Below are 14,571 nucleotides of genomic sequence, written 5' to 3'. Positions count from 1 at the left end.
TCTTTAGTTGTCATTGTCATTTATTTGGGCTCGTTTTACGATGTAGAATGGGCGTCGTCGATGAAGTATTTTATTAATTTAAATGATATTTAAATTAATGTTTTTTTTAAGTGAATTCATTTTATTAATTTAAATGATATTTAAATTAATGTTTTTTTTAAGTGAATTCATTTTATTAATTTAAATGATATTTAAATTAATGTTTTTTTTAGTGAGTTCATTTTATTAATTTAAATGATATTTAAATTGTGGCTTTTTTTAGGTGAATTCAATTTATTTTATTTTATTTTGAATTTATTTTCCCAAGTCTATTTTATTGAAAATAAAATAAATATTTGATTTGAAAAATCATTTTATGAGTATATTTGATTTGAAAAGTCATTTATTTTAATGGGTTAATTGATTTGAAAAATCGATTTTAAAAAGCGAAGAAAACTCGTTTTTAAACTTGTTTTTTGAGCTCGATTTTAGCTCGGTTTTTGAGCCCGTTTTCTTTACGACTTGGCACGAATATCGAGTACACTAACCAACCTAAGCCTCTACCCATCCACCCTTGTTCGAACCCCCTATCCACGGCCCAAATTCCATCCCCAAACACCCCCAACCAGCCCGCGCATACAAGCGACCCCCCTGTTTTGGCAGCTCAATCCCGAGCCCAAAACCCGCTCCAAACATCACCAAAACCCGTACCCATTAACCCTAACCCATACCCTAGTATCCTACCCATATTACCCTAGCTTAATCACCAAGAAAACCCCCCTCAAACCCTCACAAAAGCTGCTGGACAGCAGCTATGCTCAGCAGGCCCGTCTGCCTCTCTCCCCCCTTTTGCCCTACTTTAACTCCTTATAAATACCACCCCTTCACCATACATTCATGCCTGTAAGTTCTCCCCACATCCTACCATTACTCACAAGCTTTAAACCTCAGAAACAAACCCTAATTGCCTCTCAAAAACCCTCCACAAAACCGACATACAAACTGAAACTGTTTGTGTGTCCTCCTCGAAAAACAATTCGTTCCTCCCTCAAACCTCCATCAAAACTCGAGTTTCTTATTCCTAATTAACCATATAACATCCATATACACATTAGACAAAGATTTACGAGCCAAATTGCCCTTGAGAGTACACGAAATCCCTCGAAAAACAGAGTGTTATACACTCTGTTTTCGCGCTTTTTCCCGTCTGTCGATTCTGTTTGTGCTCGTTTTTCATGCCCAATAACCCAAAACGAGCAGGGGTTGCTTTAAGATCCCTGTTCTCCTCTCTTTCTAGTTTTCAAAACATCTTTTAAATCGAATTTTCGTCGTGAAACGAGGAGAAATCATCGTTTGAAAGTTCTTTGTCCAGATTTGTCAAAAAACGCGTGTTTGCTTGTTTCTTCGTCGACGACGGCCTCTCGAGATAAAATCTACCATCGATTACGACCCAAGACGGTGTCAACGATACATGTAGGTTGAGGGTGCATCAAATCCTCCTCTTTCTCCTTTTATTTCGTTTTTCTATGTTTGTTTTTATAGTTTATTTTTCTATTCGTTTATCGCTTTTGTTTATCGTTCGTTTAGATTAACTATGAAACTAGTTTAGTCCGAGTATGAGTTAAAGTACCACCATGAACACCCGCGTTGACTTGAGATGGGAAAATAAACCGCTACTTCAGTCGGTCGTACACCCCCGTCTCATTTACATATCCTCGTGTTCAAGGTAGGGCATAAATAAACGAATTTCTAACTTCGCTCTTCGCTTTTGACCCCTTTGTTATTTCGGCCAACTCGACACACCCTAGGATCCGTTGTATGTTAGTTTAACCTCTGATTGTTAACACATGACGTATTTAGACGACATTCGATCGTTTTAATAACCTAATTAGACATGTTAGGTGGCATCGACATAGCTTTTAAAATCGATTAACAATTCTATAACCTAATTGAATACATCTTTCTTATCACTTGATTTCTCGCTAGCATAGGAGTGCGTGATTAGCACCTTCCTATTAACACTCGACGAGTAAGCATTAATCTTATGATATTGTGACCTAATTGGACCCTTTAGGCCGTGTAGAATACACACTCGCGCGTTTCTTCTCAATCGATCAACCTGTTTTATAACTTGTTTTCTAACTCGTTTTCTAATCCGTTTCGCAATCATTCGATCTAACCAATGAACCTAACCTAGGAACTAGGATGGCCTTGTCTTGGCCGTGAGGGTGGTCATGGTTTGGGCCGTGAGCTTGGCCGTCTTCTTTGTCTTTCTTGCTTCGTTTTTTTTATACCTTTTGTTCTTCGTTGTTTCGTTGCTTGTAATTTGTAATTTGTTTATCGAGTTGTAATTTTCAAGTTAGTTTTCTTTTATAGAGTCAAAACCTCTTTCAAAAAACCTTAGTCTTGTTTGGTTAGATGGTTGTGCCCCAATGCTTGTAAGAGCGTAGTAAATCGCATGTTGTTTAAAGCAACATGGCCCGATTTATGCTAATGCATGCTTTGGTGTGCGGCCCTATGTCTAATTCGATGAGATTGAGCGAAAGCACACATCACGAGGAGTGACCCAAGGCCGTGAGTCATGTAAGCCGAGGGCCACCCCTCTTGTGCACGCTTTTCTAGGCCGATTGGCCGTGTGTGTTGTCGGGTATAGTGTTGTATGTAGCAATTGTATTTAGATCGAGTTGTATCTTTAATTTATTGTTGTGTCGGCATGAAATGCCTGGTTTGTAATAGGTAGATCCCAACGGCTCCCCCATTCCCCTTTAAGCCTTGTTTGCTTTGTATGTTGTTAGATTAATCAACCCGCATGCTAAATTACAACTTTGACAAAGTTAGTTTAGTTGCATCTAAATCGACATAGAAACTTCACATGATAGGGTTAAAACAACGTTTGCATATCATACATCGTAGTAGCTATGACCTTGTTTGAACTCCGACACTTGACTTAGTAGAGGCCGTTATTGACGGGCGGGGTTGGGTGTCCTTATGGGCTTCCTAACACGTACCCTCACCCCTTACTCAAGATCTATGGTTTTGTGGATCCGTCTAAATACCATTGGATTACGAGAGTCATTCAAATCGAGTGATATAGGGTACAAGTCTTTATCTTTAATCACTCGTAGTCGATGGGCTTTATGCTTTTCGATGAAAGGTGTAAAGTTGACTTGAACGGTTCCAAGTTCCCAAAAAACTTGGTGGCGACTCTAATTTGTCTTAATTCGATTCGAAAGAACCTCGAGTCGATTATGCCTAGTGTGGATCCCGCGGACGCAGTTCCCGAGGGCCTTGTCCACAGTTTGGCGACTCTGCTGGGGAAAACAGGACTAGTTACACTTTGTTTCTAGGGTCTTTTCCTCCGAGGTGAAACTTGAAAAGAAAGTGTTGGAAAGTAAAACATTACTCATAGTGCTACGATTCATGCATAAACCCTTAAGGACTTCCCGGGCCGTCCCAGCGTTTCTTCGTGATGCGTGGGGGCGACGTCCCACTATGCTAGGAAGCTGCACATTGCTCGCTTCCACTTCACCTCGCGTGGTTCTTGATGGTGGGGACGATCTTCTAGGTACTCTACCTTAAGACACCTTGCTCTATAAGACCGCAAAAGGATGGAGGGCATAGACCTTCTTGTAGAAGACTTGCCGAGACTTAGAAATGTCTAGGAGCATACATCCTTATAACATGAGAATGACAATGTGCAAGGTGTTTTCCCGAGTCTTTTCAAAATTTTCCATGTCCATTTCAAAACCGAACTTTTGAACAACTTACTTTCAAACTTAGCATGATTTTCAAAACGCGGAATGCTGCCCAAATAGGACTAGAAATTTCGGCCAAAATGAGCTTTTATAGCCGGCATGCTGCCCATTTCAAATCTCATTTTCAAATCAATCCTTCGTTTTTCAAAATCAATCCAAAATGCCTCTCGAACCTCAACCAAGCATGAAATGCGTCGAGTCGTGTCCGGGTCATGGCCGTGTTAGGCCGGGTGTGTTTCGTTCTAAGAGTCTAGAACACGACCTTGTTGGGTCACCCAAGCTCACCTCTTGGGCCTTGAGTCATGTTGGTCGACCATTTGGTCTAGGATAGTCCACAAAAACGCCTAAGCTAGGCCATTTAGGGCGTTTCACCCGAACCTATGGGCTATGTTAGTCCAATCACGGGTTTAGTCACACCGAGTCCAGTTTAAAATCGTGCCATGACAGTTTGAGTCATGTTGTTTTGCCGAGTCTAAAATGAACCAAGGTCTAAATCAAACCGTGAGTCGAACCCTTGTTTAGTCAATCTCAAGTCGAGTCTTTGTTTGAGTCAAGTTGGGGTCGTGTCCTTAAGTGTGCGGGGGCTCTTACTTTAAATATTGACTCGATGCACGGGGTTTTCTTGTAGAAAGGCCGCCAAAAACCCGACGTCAAGCAATGGAAGATGTTGTTAACAAGCTCACCGAGGCCGTGAACCTCATGATGACCCGAATGGATGCAATCGAATCTAAGCCGGGTGAAGATTCCCCTCCACCTCGACGATCTGGAGAAACGGTTCAAGTTCATCGAAGACCGTTTGAAACTCTCCTAGGGGAAGAACATTCACTATGAGAATGCTAGGGCCTATGCCCCGGTGCAGGATAAGTTGCCCACGAACATGGTACTCACTGACATCCCAAAGTTTAAGGGCACAGAAGATCCAGTCCACCATGTTAAGGCCTATAAGGGGTACTTAGCACTGAAGGGATTACCTGCTGACATGCTCTCTGAAATCTTTGCCCAATCTCTGGATGAACACCCGAAGGCGTGGTTCTATAATCTGGACCTTAAGAACTTCCCTAATTTCGAAGATATCACGGTGGAGTTCTGCAAGCACTATGCTGATAATGTCGAGATTCAAACCAACATAAGAACATTGGAAGTGATGACACAGAAAGACAAAGAAGGCTTTACTGAATTCCTTGCAAGATGGCGCGCTGAAAGCGTGAAGTTAGCCAAGAAGCCTGACGAAGTTGAAATGGTAGATAAGTTCGTAAAGAATCTACGACCTATTTACCGCAATGCTCAAATACCGAATTTTGGCTCTTTCAAAGAATTGATAAGAATCGGGATAAAGGTAGAAGATGATGTCATAAGGGCAGAGGCTGAAAAGCCGAAAGGGTACCAAGGGGCCTCATCGTCTAAGGCCAAGGCCCCAGCAACGACCCATATTGATGAAGCCATCAATCTCTTAGAAGGGCAATCGAAGAAGTCGCAGCGCCAAACACCTAGGGTATTCACCGATATCGGATGCACTTATACATACGCTCTCCAAAGGCTCATAGCCCAAGGAAAGCTGAAGCCTATTGGTCCAACTCCGGACCCTCCCGTCGATCAACAAGGTAAATGGTATAAACCAAATGCCTACTGTGCCTTTCATCAAGGGAAAGGCCATGATACTGAAAGGTGTTATCGACTGAAGCACGAAATTCAAGACATGATTGAGAGCGGAACACTCCCGATCCCAACTGTTAAACCCAATAACATCCCGAATCCATTCGGCGATCACGCCAACTTTGTTTCTGTCGAAGACAATGTCGATTATTCCCATCTTATCCGCCCATGTCACTTGAAAGGGGTGTTTATCGGGAACATATTTGTGGATTGCTTTGAATCCTTGCTAAACCCGAAGAATGAAATTCAAGTCGGGAGTCTTGCTCTAGAATGTACTCCTCTCGTTAACGAAGTTAATAAGAGACAATTCGATTCACCAACCTTCATCACTGGCGTAGATCCTCAGAGGACTACCTTGGGATGGAGGCAGACCATCATAGAGATCGAGGACCAGAGCCGAGCATCTAAGCTGACAGCTGAACAAGAGAAAGCTCAAGACCAGATTTGAAAATTATGAGTCGGGATCTGTTTTCTTATCTTAGTCAAGTCGAGTCTAGGACTTTCTTTTCTTGAATTTGAGTCGTTTGTTCTGCGATGACCTAGGATGTGTCCTAGGAATCGTTTCTTCGAGTCTGTTAAGCATTTCTCATTCCAATAAAAAGTTGCAGTTTCGTTTCCAAATATGTCTTGTTTCCAATCCTCAATCATTCCGAAACATGATAAAACGCACAACACACTCAAAGGAATCCCTGGGGTAGAAATATGTCCCGTTTCAAAATGTAAGGTACATTAGGATCCCGTGTTTGATTCCATTACCTATTCCATGTCTGGCGGTAGAAAACCTCCATCAGAACCAGTGCTTATGACAAGCTTTTAGATGATTCTATGACGAACCCGAACTGGCTCCTTGTTTCCCCTATCGATGACGGAAGGCAAGCCTTTTCTCCATAAAATCATCCCATCTCGAAGAGAGAAGATATCAACCTGTTCTAACAAGGAATTGTTAGTTCTTACCCAAATTAGTTGGCGAAGCCCAGTTTTCAAGGTGTATCCATTTATGACTAAGAGAATGAATAGAAGATCATTTTCAAAGAGAGAAAAAGAAAGGTGAAAAAGAATGAAAAAATGAGAAAAAGAGAAAAATTGGAAAAATGAAAAAAAATGAAAAAAAGAAAAATGAAAAAAGATGAAAGAAAAAGAAAAAATGAAAAAAAGATGTTGAAGTTATTGCGGAATGCTTTTTGGTTGAATGTCGAAGTTACGGAAGCCAGAAGTCAAGTCAAGTACCCATAGTTGAAGTTCAATGGGCGAAGCCCAAAAGCGTCAGTAGTAACCTCTTTACCCTCTAAGTCCTTCCTGAGACAGTTACTAGGGGATAGTCAGGAATTTTGAGAATCATTCCGCTTGTGTTGTTACACCCAGCCTTTAGGGTCCAGACATGGAAATTTGAACCCACATCATTTTTCAACCCATTTGTACTCGTGGTTCATCAAACCCGAGACACCCATTCCAATCACATCAACAGCCATAGCCCTTGACCTTAGCACCACAAAACAAACCTTCAGAATGATGGTTAACCATTCCAACTTGTTATTACCAAGCTCCACATCCCAAAAGATCCAAGCCTTTTACACCTAAACCCAAACACGGGATTTAACGGCACCTTACAGGCTAGAATGGGATACGACATGATACCTTAGGTGAAACCTTTGAGTGTGTACACACAATCAAAATGCCATGTTTATGCACCATGATCGAACTACGTCGGATTTGATTTCGCTCCACGCGAATACGTAGGCAGTCCTTCAGAATAAGGGATTCAATCCACCCATCATCCAAGTTGTCGTCTTGTCAGTTTCTTACGGGTCTTAACCAAGTCCAAATGAAGCCACCTTTGTTTGAGTCGGTCTTAGCACTCGATGTAGGCTAGGATAAGGATATAGGTTCGGATGAATAGTATCGAGTCTCAGAATGAGCTTTATCTAACGGTTTAGGCAAAGATGTTGAGTCACATAGATGTGGGTTTAAGTTGGGAACAGACAATATGAAAAACCCGCTGAAAAGAAAGAAGGCGTGGAAGAAAAAATAGTAAAAGCCCGCTGAAAAGAAAGAAGGCGGTGGCAAGAAATGATGAATACTCGCTGAAAAGAAAGGAGGCGAGGAGAAGAGTGGCAGAATGTTCCCAACAAGAGTGATGTGTGATGTCTAAGTGTTCTCATAAAATCAGTCTATGTTTAGTGTCTAGGCGAAGCTAACGTTGTTGCTCCATGAGTTTAATCCACCTTGTCAATGCCAAGTGATCTTGATTCCCATGTGCCCTTGGGAGCACGCCCATGCCATACGATATCTCTATCTCAAGTCCGGCGACCTAGTGATTCCCATTTGCCATCTTTTGGTGCCAGAACGGCCAATTTACATTTCTACCCCCAACAAGTCAATATTTGAATTAAAACCCGTGCACACTTGCGGTTTTATTTTCCTTTTTTGTTTTACGGTAGCGGGCTACGCCCACGTTGTTTACGGGTCATACGGATTGTCTGAGTCGTATTTCATGCTCGGCCATCAAGGTTCGATTTCAAAAAATTTCAAAATTTCAAAATTTCAAAAACTTTTTGCGAATTATGGGATAGATGATCCAAGTAGTGGTACATTTCAAGTAAAGCTTCAAATCTCAAAGTTCAAAATCAAATTTTGGGTCGACGACCCAACATCCAAGTGATTCATTTCAAATTCAAAATTCGGGTCGATAGCCCAATTATTCAAAATTTTCAACATGTTCAAATTTCGGGTCGATGACCCAGTCTTTCAAACTCAAATTTCGGGTCGATGACCCAACATTCCAAGTGATGTCAAATTCAAAATTCGGGTCGATGGCCCAATCATTCAAAATTTTCAAATTCAATTTTCGGGTCGATGGCCCAATTATTCAAATTTTTTCAAATTCAATTTTCGGGTCGATGACCCAGTATTTCAAATGATCCAATTTTAAGATCGATGATCCAAATGTGCTTATGTGATGATTATTGCTAGTACGTTTTTGTGTTTCAAATGTAGCAGGATATGCTTCAACTGGGGGCTCTAAAGTCTTCGACTTTAGAGCCATTACAAATCTGGGGCTCGGCCGTTGGCTTCAGAGACCATTATCAAGATGTAAAGGATGACATCCACTCAGAATTCAATTCAATACAAGAGTATGAAATGGAAGAATTCCGTAGCTGAAAGCAAATGATGAAAGTGGCGGCAACCTCTTTGGAAAGTCCCGTCCCATTCGGACAAGCGCCAAAGAGATGATAAATTTTGGGCAAATGTCAGCAGATGATGAATTTTGGACATACGCCAGCAGATGATAAACTTTGGGCATGTGTCAGCAGTTGCCGAACTACGACGCGGATTTGATTCCGTCAGAAACGGATACGTAGGCGCCTAAGGATAAGGCTCAATCCACCATATATGCAATTTGTGGGTCGACGACCAATGACGATAATTTGACACAACAGAAGCAAGAGTCAATCCCCAACGAAGTTTCGGTATGATCTCTTCTTATGGTCAAGAGCTTATATACGCAAGTCTAATGGACTATAAACGACCCGAAGAATCCTCAGGTCGTGAGGGACCTGGGGTATACTTTGACTTTCGCCTTGTCCAAGCCTCAGTCAAAGTGGGGGCTCTGTAGATACCCGTATCCGTCGATATTGGAATTTATAGAGAACCCGACAAACACCCGATGATGATAGGACACATGTATTCTTTAGTTGTCATTGTCATTTATTTGGGCTCGTTTTACGATGTAGAATGGGCGTCGTCGATGAAGTATTTTATTAATTTAAATGATATTTAAATTAATGTTTTTTTTAAGTGAATTCATTTTATTAATTTAAATGATATTTAAATTAATGTTTTTTTTAGTGAGTTCATTTTATTAATTTAAATGATATTTAAATTGTGGCTTTTTTTAGGTAAATTCAATTTATTTTATTTTATTTTGAATTTATTTTCCCAAGTCTATTTTATTGAAAATAAAATAAATATTTGATTTGAAAAATCATTTTATGAGTATATTTGATTTGAAAAGTCATTTATTTTAATGGGTTAATTGATTTGAAAAATCGATTTTAAAAAGCGAAGAAAACTCGTTTTTAAACTTGTTTTTTGAGCTCGATTTTAGCTCGGTTTTTGAGCCCGTTTTCTTTACGACTTGGCACGAATATCGAGTACACTAACCAACCTAAGCCTCTACCCATCCACCCTTGTTCGAACCCCCTATCCACGGCCCAAATTCCATCCCCAAACACCCCCCAACCAGCCCGCGCATACAAGCAGCCCCCCTGTTTTGGCAGCTCAATCCCGAGCCCAAAACCCGCTCCAAACATCACCAAAACCCGTACCCATTAACCCTAACCCATACCCTAGTATCCTACCCATATTACCCTAGCTTAATCACCAAGAAAACCCCCCTCAAACCCTCACAAAAGCTGCTGGACAGCAGCTATGCTCAGCAGGCCCGTCTGCCTCTCTCCCCCCTTTTGCCCTACTTTAACTCCTTATAAATACCACCCCTTCACCATACATTCATGCCTGGAAGTTCTCCCCACATCCTACCATCACTCACAAGCTTTAAACCTCAGAAACAAACCCTAATTGCCTCTCAAAAACCCTCCACAAAACCGACATACAAACTGAAACTGTTTGTGTGTCCTCCTCGAAAAACAATTCGTTCCTCCCTCAAACCTCCATCAAAACTCGAGTTTCTTGTTCCTAATTAACCATATAACATCCATCTACACATTAGACAAAGATTTATGAGCCAAATTGCCCTTGAGAGTACACGAAATCCCTCGAAAAACAGAGTGTTATACACTCTGTTTTCGCGGGTTTTTCCTGTCTGTCCAGTTCTGTTTGTGCTCGTTTTTCGTGCCCAATAACCCAAAACGAGCAGGGGTTGCTTTAAGATCCCTGTTCTCCTCTCTTTCTAGTTTTCAAAACATCTTTTAAATCGAATTTTCGTCGTGAAACGAGGGAGAAATCATCGTTTGAAAGTTGCTGTCCAGATTTGTCAAAAAACGCGTGTTTGCTTGTTTCTTCGTCGACGACGGCCTCTCGAGATAAAATCTACCATCGATTACGACCCAAGACGGTGTCAACGATACATGTAGGTTGAGGGTGCATCAAATCCTCCTCTTTCTCCTTTTATTTCGTTTTTCTATGTTTGTTTTTATAGTTTGTTTTTCTATTCGTTTATCGCTTTTGTTTATCGTTCGTTTAGATTAACTATGAAACTAGTTTAGTCCGAGTATGAGTTAAAGTACCACCATGAACACCCGCGTTGACTTGAGATGGGAAAATAAACCGCTACTTTAGTCGGTCGTATACCCCCGTCTCATTTACATATCCTCGTGTTCAAGGTAGGGCATAAATAAACGAATTTCTAACTTCGCTCTTCGCTTTTGACCCCTTTGTTATTTCGGCCAACTCGACACACCCTAGGATCCGTTGTATGTTAGTTTAACCTCTGATTGTTAATACATGACGTATTTAGACGACATTCGATCGTTTTAATAACCTAATTAGACATGTTAGGTGGCATCGACATAGCTTTTAAAATCGATTAACAATTCTATAACCTAATTGAATACATCTTTCTTATCACTTGATTTATCGCTAGCATAGGAGTGCGTGATTAGCACCTTCCTATTAACACTCGACGAGTAAGCATTAATCTTATGATATTGTGACCTAATTGGACCCTTTAGGCCGTGTAGAATACACACTCGCGCGTTTCTTCTCAATCGATCAACCTGTTTTATAACTTGTTTTCTAACTCGTTTTCTAATCCGTTTCGCAATCATTCGATCTAACCAATGAACCTAACCTAGGAACTAGGATGGCCTTGTCTTGGCCGTGAGGGTGGTCGTGGTTTGGGCCGTGAGCTTGGCCGTCTTCTTTGTCTTTCTTGCTTCGTTTTTTTTATACCTTTTGTTCTTCGTTGTTTCGTTGCTTGTAATTTGTAATTTGTTTATCGAGTTGTAATTTTCAAGTTAGTTTTCTTTTATAGAGTCAAAACCTCTTTCAAAAAACCTTAGTCTTGTTTGGTTAGATGGTTGTGCCCCAATGCTTGTAAGAGCGTAGTAAATCGCATGTTGTTTAAAGCAACATGGCCCGATTTATGCTAATGCATGCTTTGGTGTGCGGCCCTATGTCTAATTCGATGAGATTGAGCGAAAGCACACATCACGAGGAGTGACCCAAGGCCGTGAGTCATGTAAGCCGTGGGCCACCCCTCTTGTGCATGCTTTTCTAGGCCGATTGGCCGTGTGTGTTGTCGGGTATAGTGTTGTATGTAGCAATTGTATTTAGATCGAGTTGTATCTTTAATTTATTGTTGTGTCGGCATGAAATGCCTGGTTTGTAATAGGTAGATCCCAACGGCTCCCCCATTCCCCTTTAAGCCTTGTTTGCTTTGTATGTTGTTAGATTAATCAACCCGCATGCTAAATTACAACTTTGACAAAGTTAGTTTAGTTGCATCTAAATCGACATAGAAACTTCACATGATAGGGTTAAAACAACGTTTGCATATCATACATCGTAGTAGCTATGACCTTGTTTGAACTCCGACACTTGACTTAGTAGAGGCCGTTATTGACGGGCGGGGTTGGGTGTCCTTATGGGCTTCCTAACACGTACCCTCACCCCTTACTCAAGATCTATGGTTTTGTGGATCCGTCTAAATACCATTGGATTACGAGAGTCATTCAAATCGAGTGATATAGGGTACAAGTCTTTATCTTTAATCACTCGTAGTCGATGGGCTTTATGCTTTTCGATGAAAGGTGTAAAGTTGACTTGAACGGTTCCAAGTTCCCAAAAAACTTGGTGGCGACTCTAATTTGTCTTCATTCGATTCGAAAGAATCTCGAGTCGATTATGCCTAGTGTGGATCCCGCGGACGCAGTTCCCGAGGGCCTTGTCCACAGATTGATTATGTTGTAGAAATTGTACCAATGTATTAATGAATGAATGAATTGGATGATCAATTGAAAGGTTATGGTGTTGGAAAGTAGTTGAGTGAGTTGGTTTTATTTTTGAAATGGAGCTTGGAAATCTCCGCTCGAATGTGTAAATGGACTTGACTCTAGGCTCTCTAGTACACCCGTTACCGGGATCGGGTCAGGCCATAAAAAGCAACTCTCATAAATAAACAAACACAAATTCTCATTGAAGACGGCCTATATTCGTCACAAGGAAAAGACGGGTCAACTAGTTGCATATTCGGCTGAAATGGGCGGGTGGGTTGCTAGTGGGCTTATTATTATATTGTGAAAGACTCTCGGTTTTTGTGCAACACATATTATTCTATTAACAACCCAACCCCATACACCCCCCAACCCATCACCCTTTGTGTTGACGTTAGTCACACCCAAATATACTTTTCAAAAAAAAAAATCCTAGTAATCTTCATCCTCAGCAATCTTCAAAAAAAAAAAATTCTCAGTGAAATTATGTAAACTTCACCCTAAATAACACCTTATTCTACAAATATTATTCACTAAAAAAAATGGCAGAGGAAGAAGTTTGCTTGGTTTTAGAGACAGTTTTAGAAGATCATATGGGTGTTGTTGAGAACGATGATAGTGTGGTGCCAATCGTTACTGACGATTAATTTGTGACGATGATGATAAATAAAGGTTCGTTTTTGTCCCTTTTTATGACGGTAAATGTTTTTGTTGTGTTTGTTGATGATATTTAGGTCATTATAGCTCAATTTAGGGCAAGATTTTTTGTGTTCTTCATTTTTTTTGTGTCCTATATTTGTTGTCTTCTACATAATATTCTAAGTTGTTAATTTTTTATGTGACTGATAAAAGCGTTTTCGTTAATGGATTTCGGAGGATGATGAATATGGGATGATGATGATAATGCTCTTAAGATTGTAATTTACTGTATCTTACTTCAAAATATTTTTGTCCCTTTGTTGTTAATGAACATGATTTTCGAAATCTTACAAACAAGAACAACAGTTTATGTATTCATCTTGTTAACGTTAATTTACTGTGATTTTTCTGTCAATTTTGTTTTACAATTTATAATACATTGTATGTTGTTTTGTTATTTGAGCAGAGTAGGGTTTTTTGTCATTGTTCTAAAAGGACGTTGTTAATTTGGTATATCTTATCGCAGGTACTGACCTGTCTGGGTCTCTTCTTGGAATCAAAGCTGCGAAATGGGAGCATATTTACGCTCTTTATATCAAACATTCTCAACAGATTGGATTTAGTGTCAAGAAATCCACATCTCGTAGGACTAACTAGAAAGATCGACCGTTCATTGAGCGATACTTCCGATACTCTTGCGAAGGGAAACACGGGAACAAGAGTAAAGGTGGTTTAACTGGTGGCATTGAATTTTTCAACAACAATTTGAAGAATGTTTCAATTACTCGTTGTGAGTGCAAGGCTTGTGTCAGGACGCAAGTAAATGATAAAGGATTATGGAAGGTACTGCAACATGAGATCGAACATAATCACTCGTTAACCACTCCCCCCCCCCCCCCCCCCGAGTGGCAGCATCACCATAGGTCTGAGCGTAATATTTCAGAAGCGGAGGGCGAGTTAATAAAGGCAATGACTGAAGTGCACGTGCCCCCTTCTGTGCAATTCGGAGTTGCTGTGGCTGCTGCTGGTGGTGATGAGTTCGTTGGGCACACAAAGCGAGATCGTATTAACTATGTTAACAGACTACGGATGAAAAAAACTTGAAGAAGGTGATGAGCAACATTGATCAACCTGTTGACAAGTAGGCAAGTGGAGGAGCCGGGTTTCTTCTTTCGTGTTCAATTTAATGAAGAATAAGTAACATATTTTGGCGGGACTCGATGATGAGAGAGGACTATTTATTGTACCGAGACGTTATCATATTTGATACTACCTATCGTACGAATAGGTACAATCTTATTTGTGGCGCCTTTGTTGGTATCAACAATCATTGGTTGAATGTTATGTTTGGGTGTGCTTTCATGTCTAACGAGAATCAAGAATCATTGAATGGTTATTCAAAGTCTTCAATGAATCCATGGGAGATGAAATCCGACCAGTCTCTATCTTCACTGACCAAGACCAAGCAATAGAAAATGTCATCAAAGAGGTTTGACATTATCTCATTAGAGCTGACAACATTACGCATAAACAGACCATGTCACCATCTTTGCATATATATTTTATCAAGTTCACCTTACATTACTGTCTAA

The sequence above is a fragment of the Silene latifolia genome, chromosome 7 (assembly GCF_048544455.1).
Source record: "Silene latifolia isolate original U9 population chromosome 7, ASM4854445v1, whole genome shotgun sequence".
Taxonomy (NCBI): Eukaryota; Viridiplantae; Streptophyta; class Magnoliopsida; order Caryophyllales; family Caryophyllaceae; genus Silene; species Silene latifolia.
Note: the sequence above shows the minus strand (reverse complement) of the source record.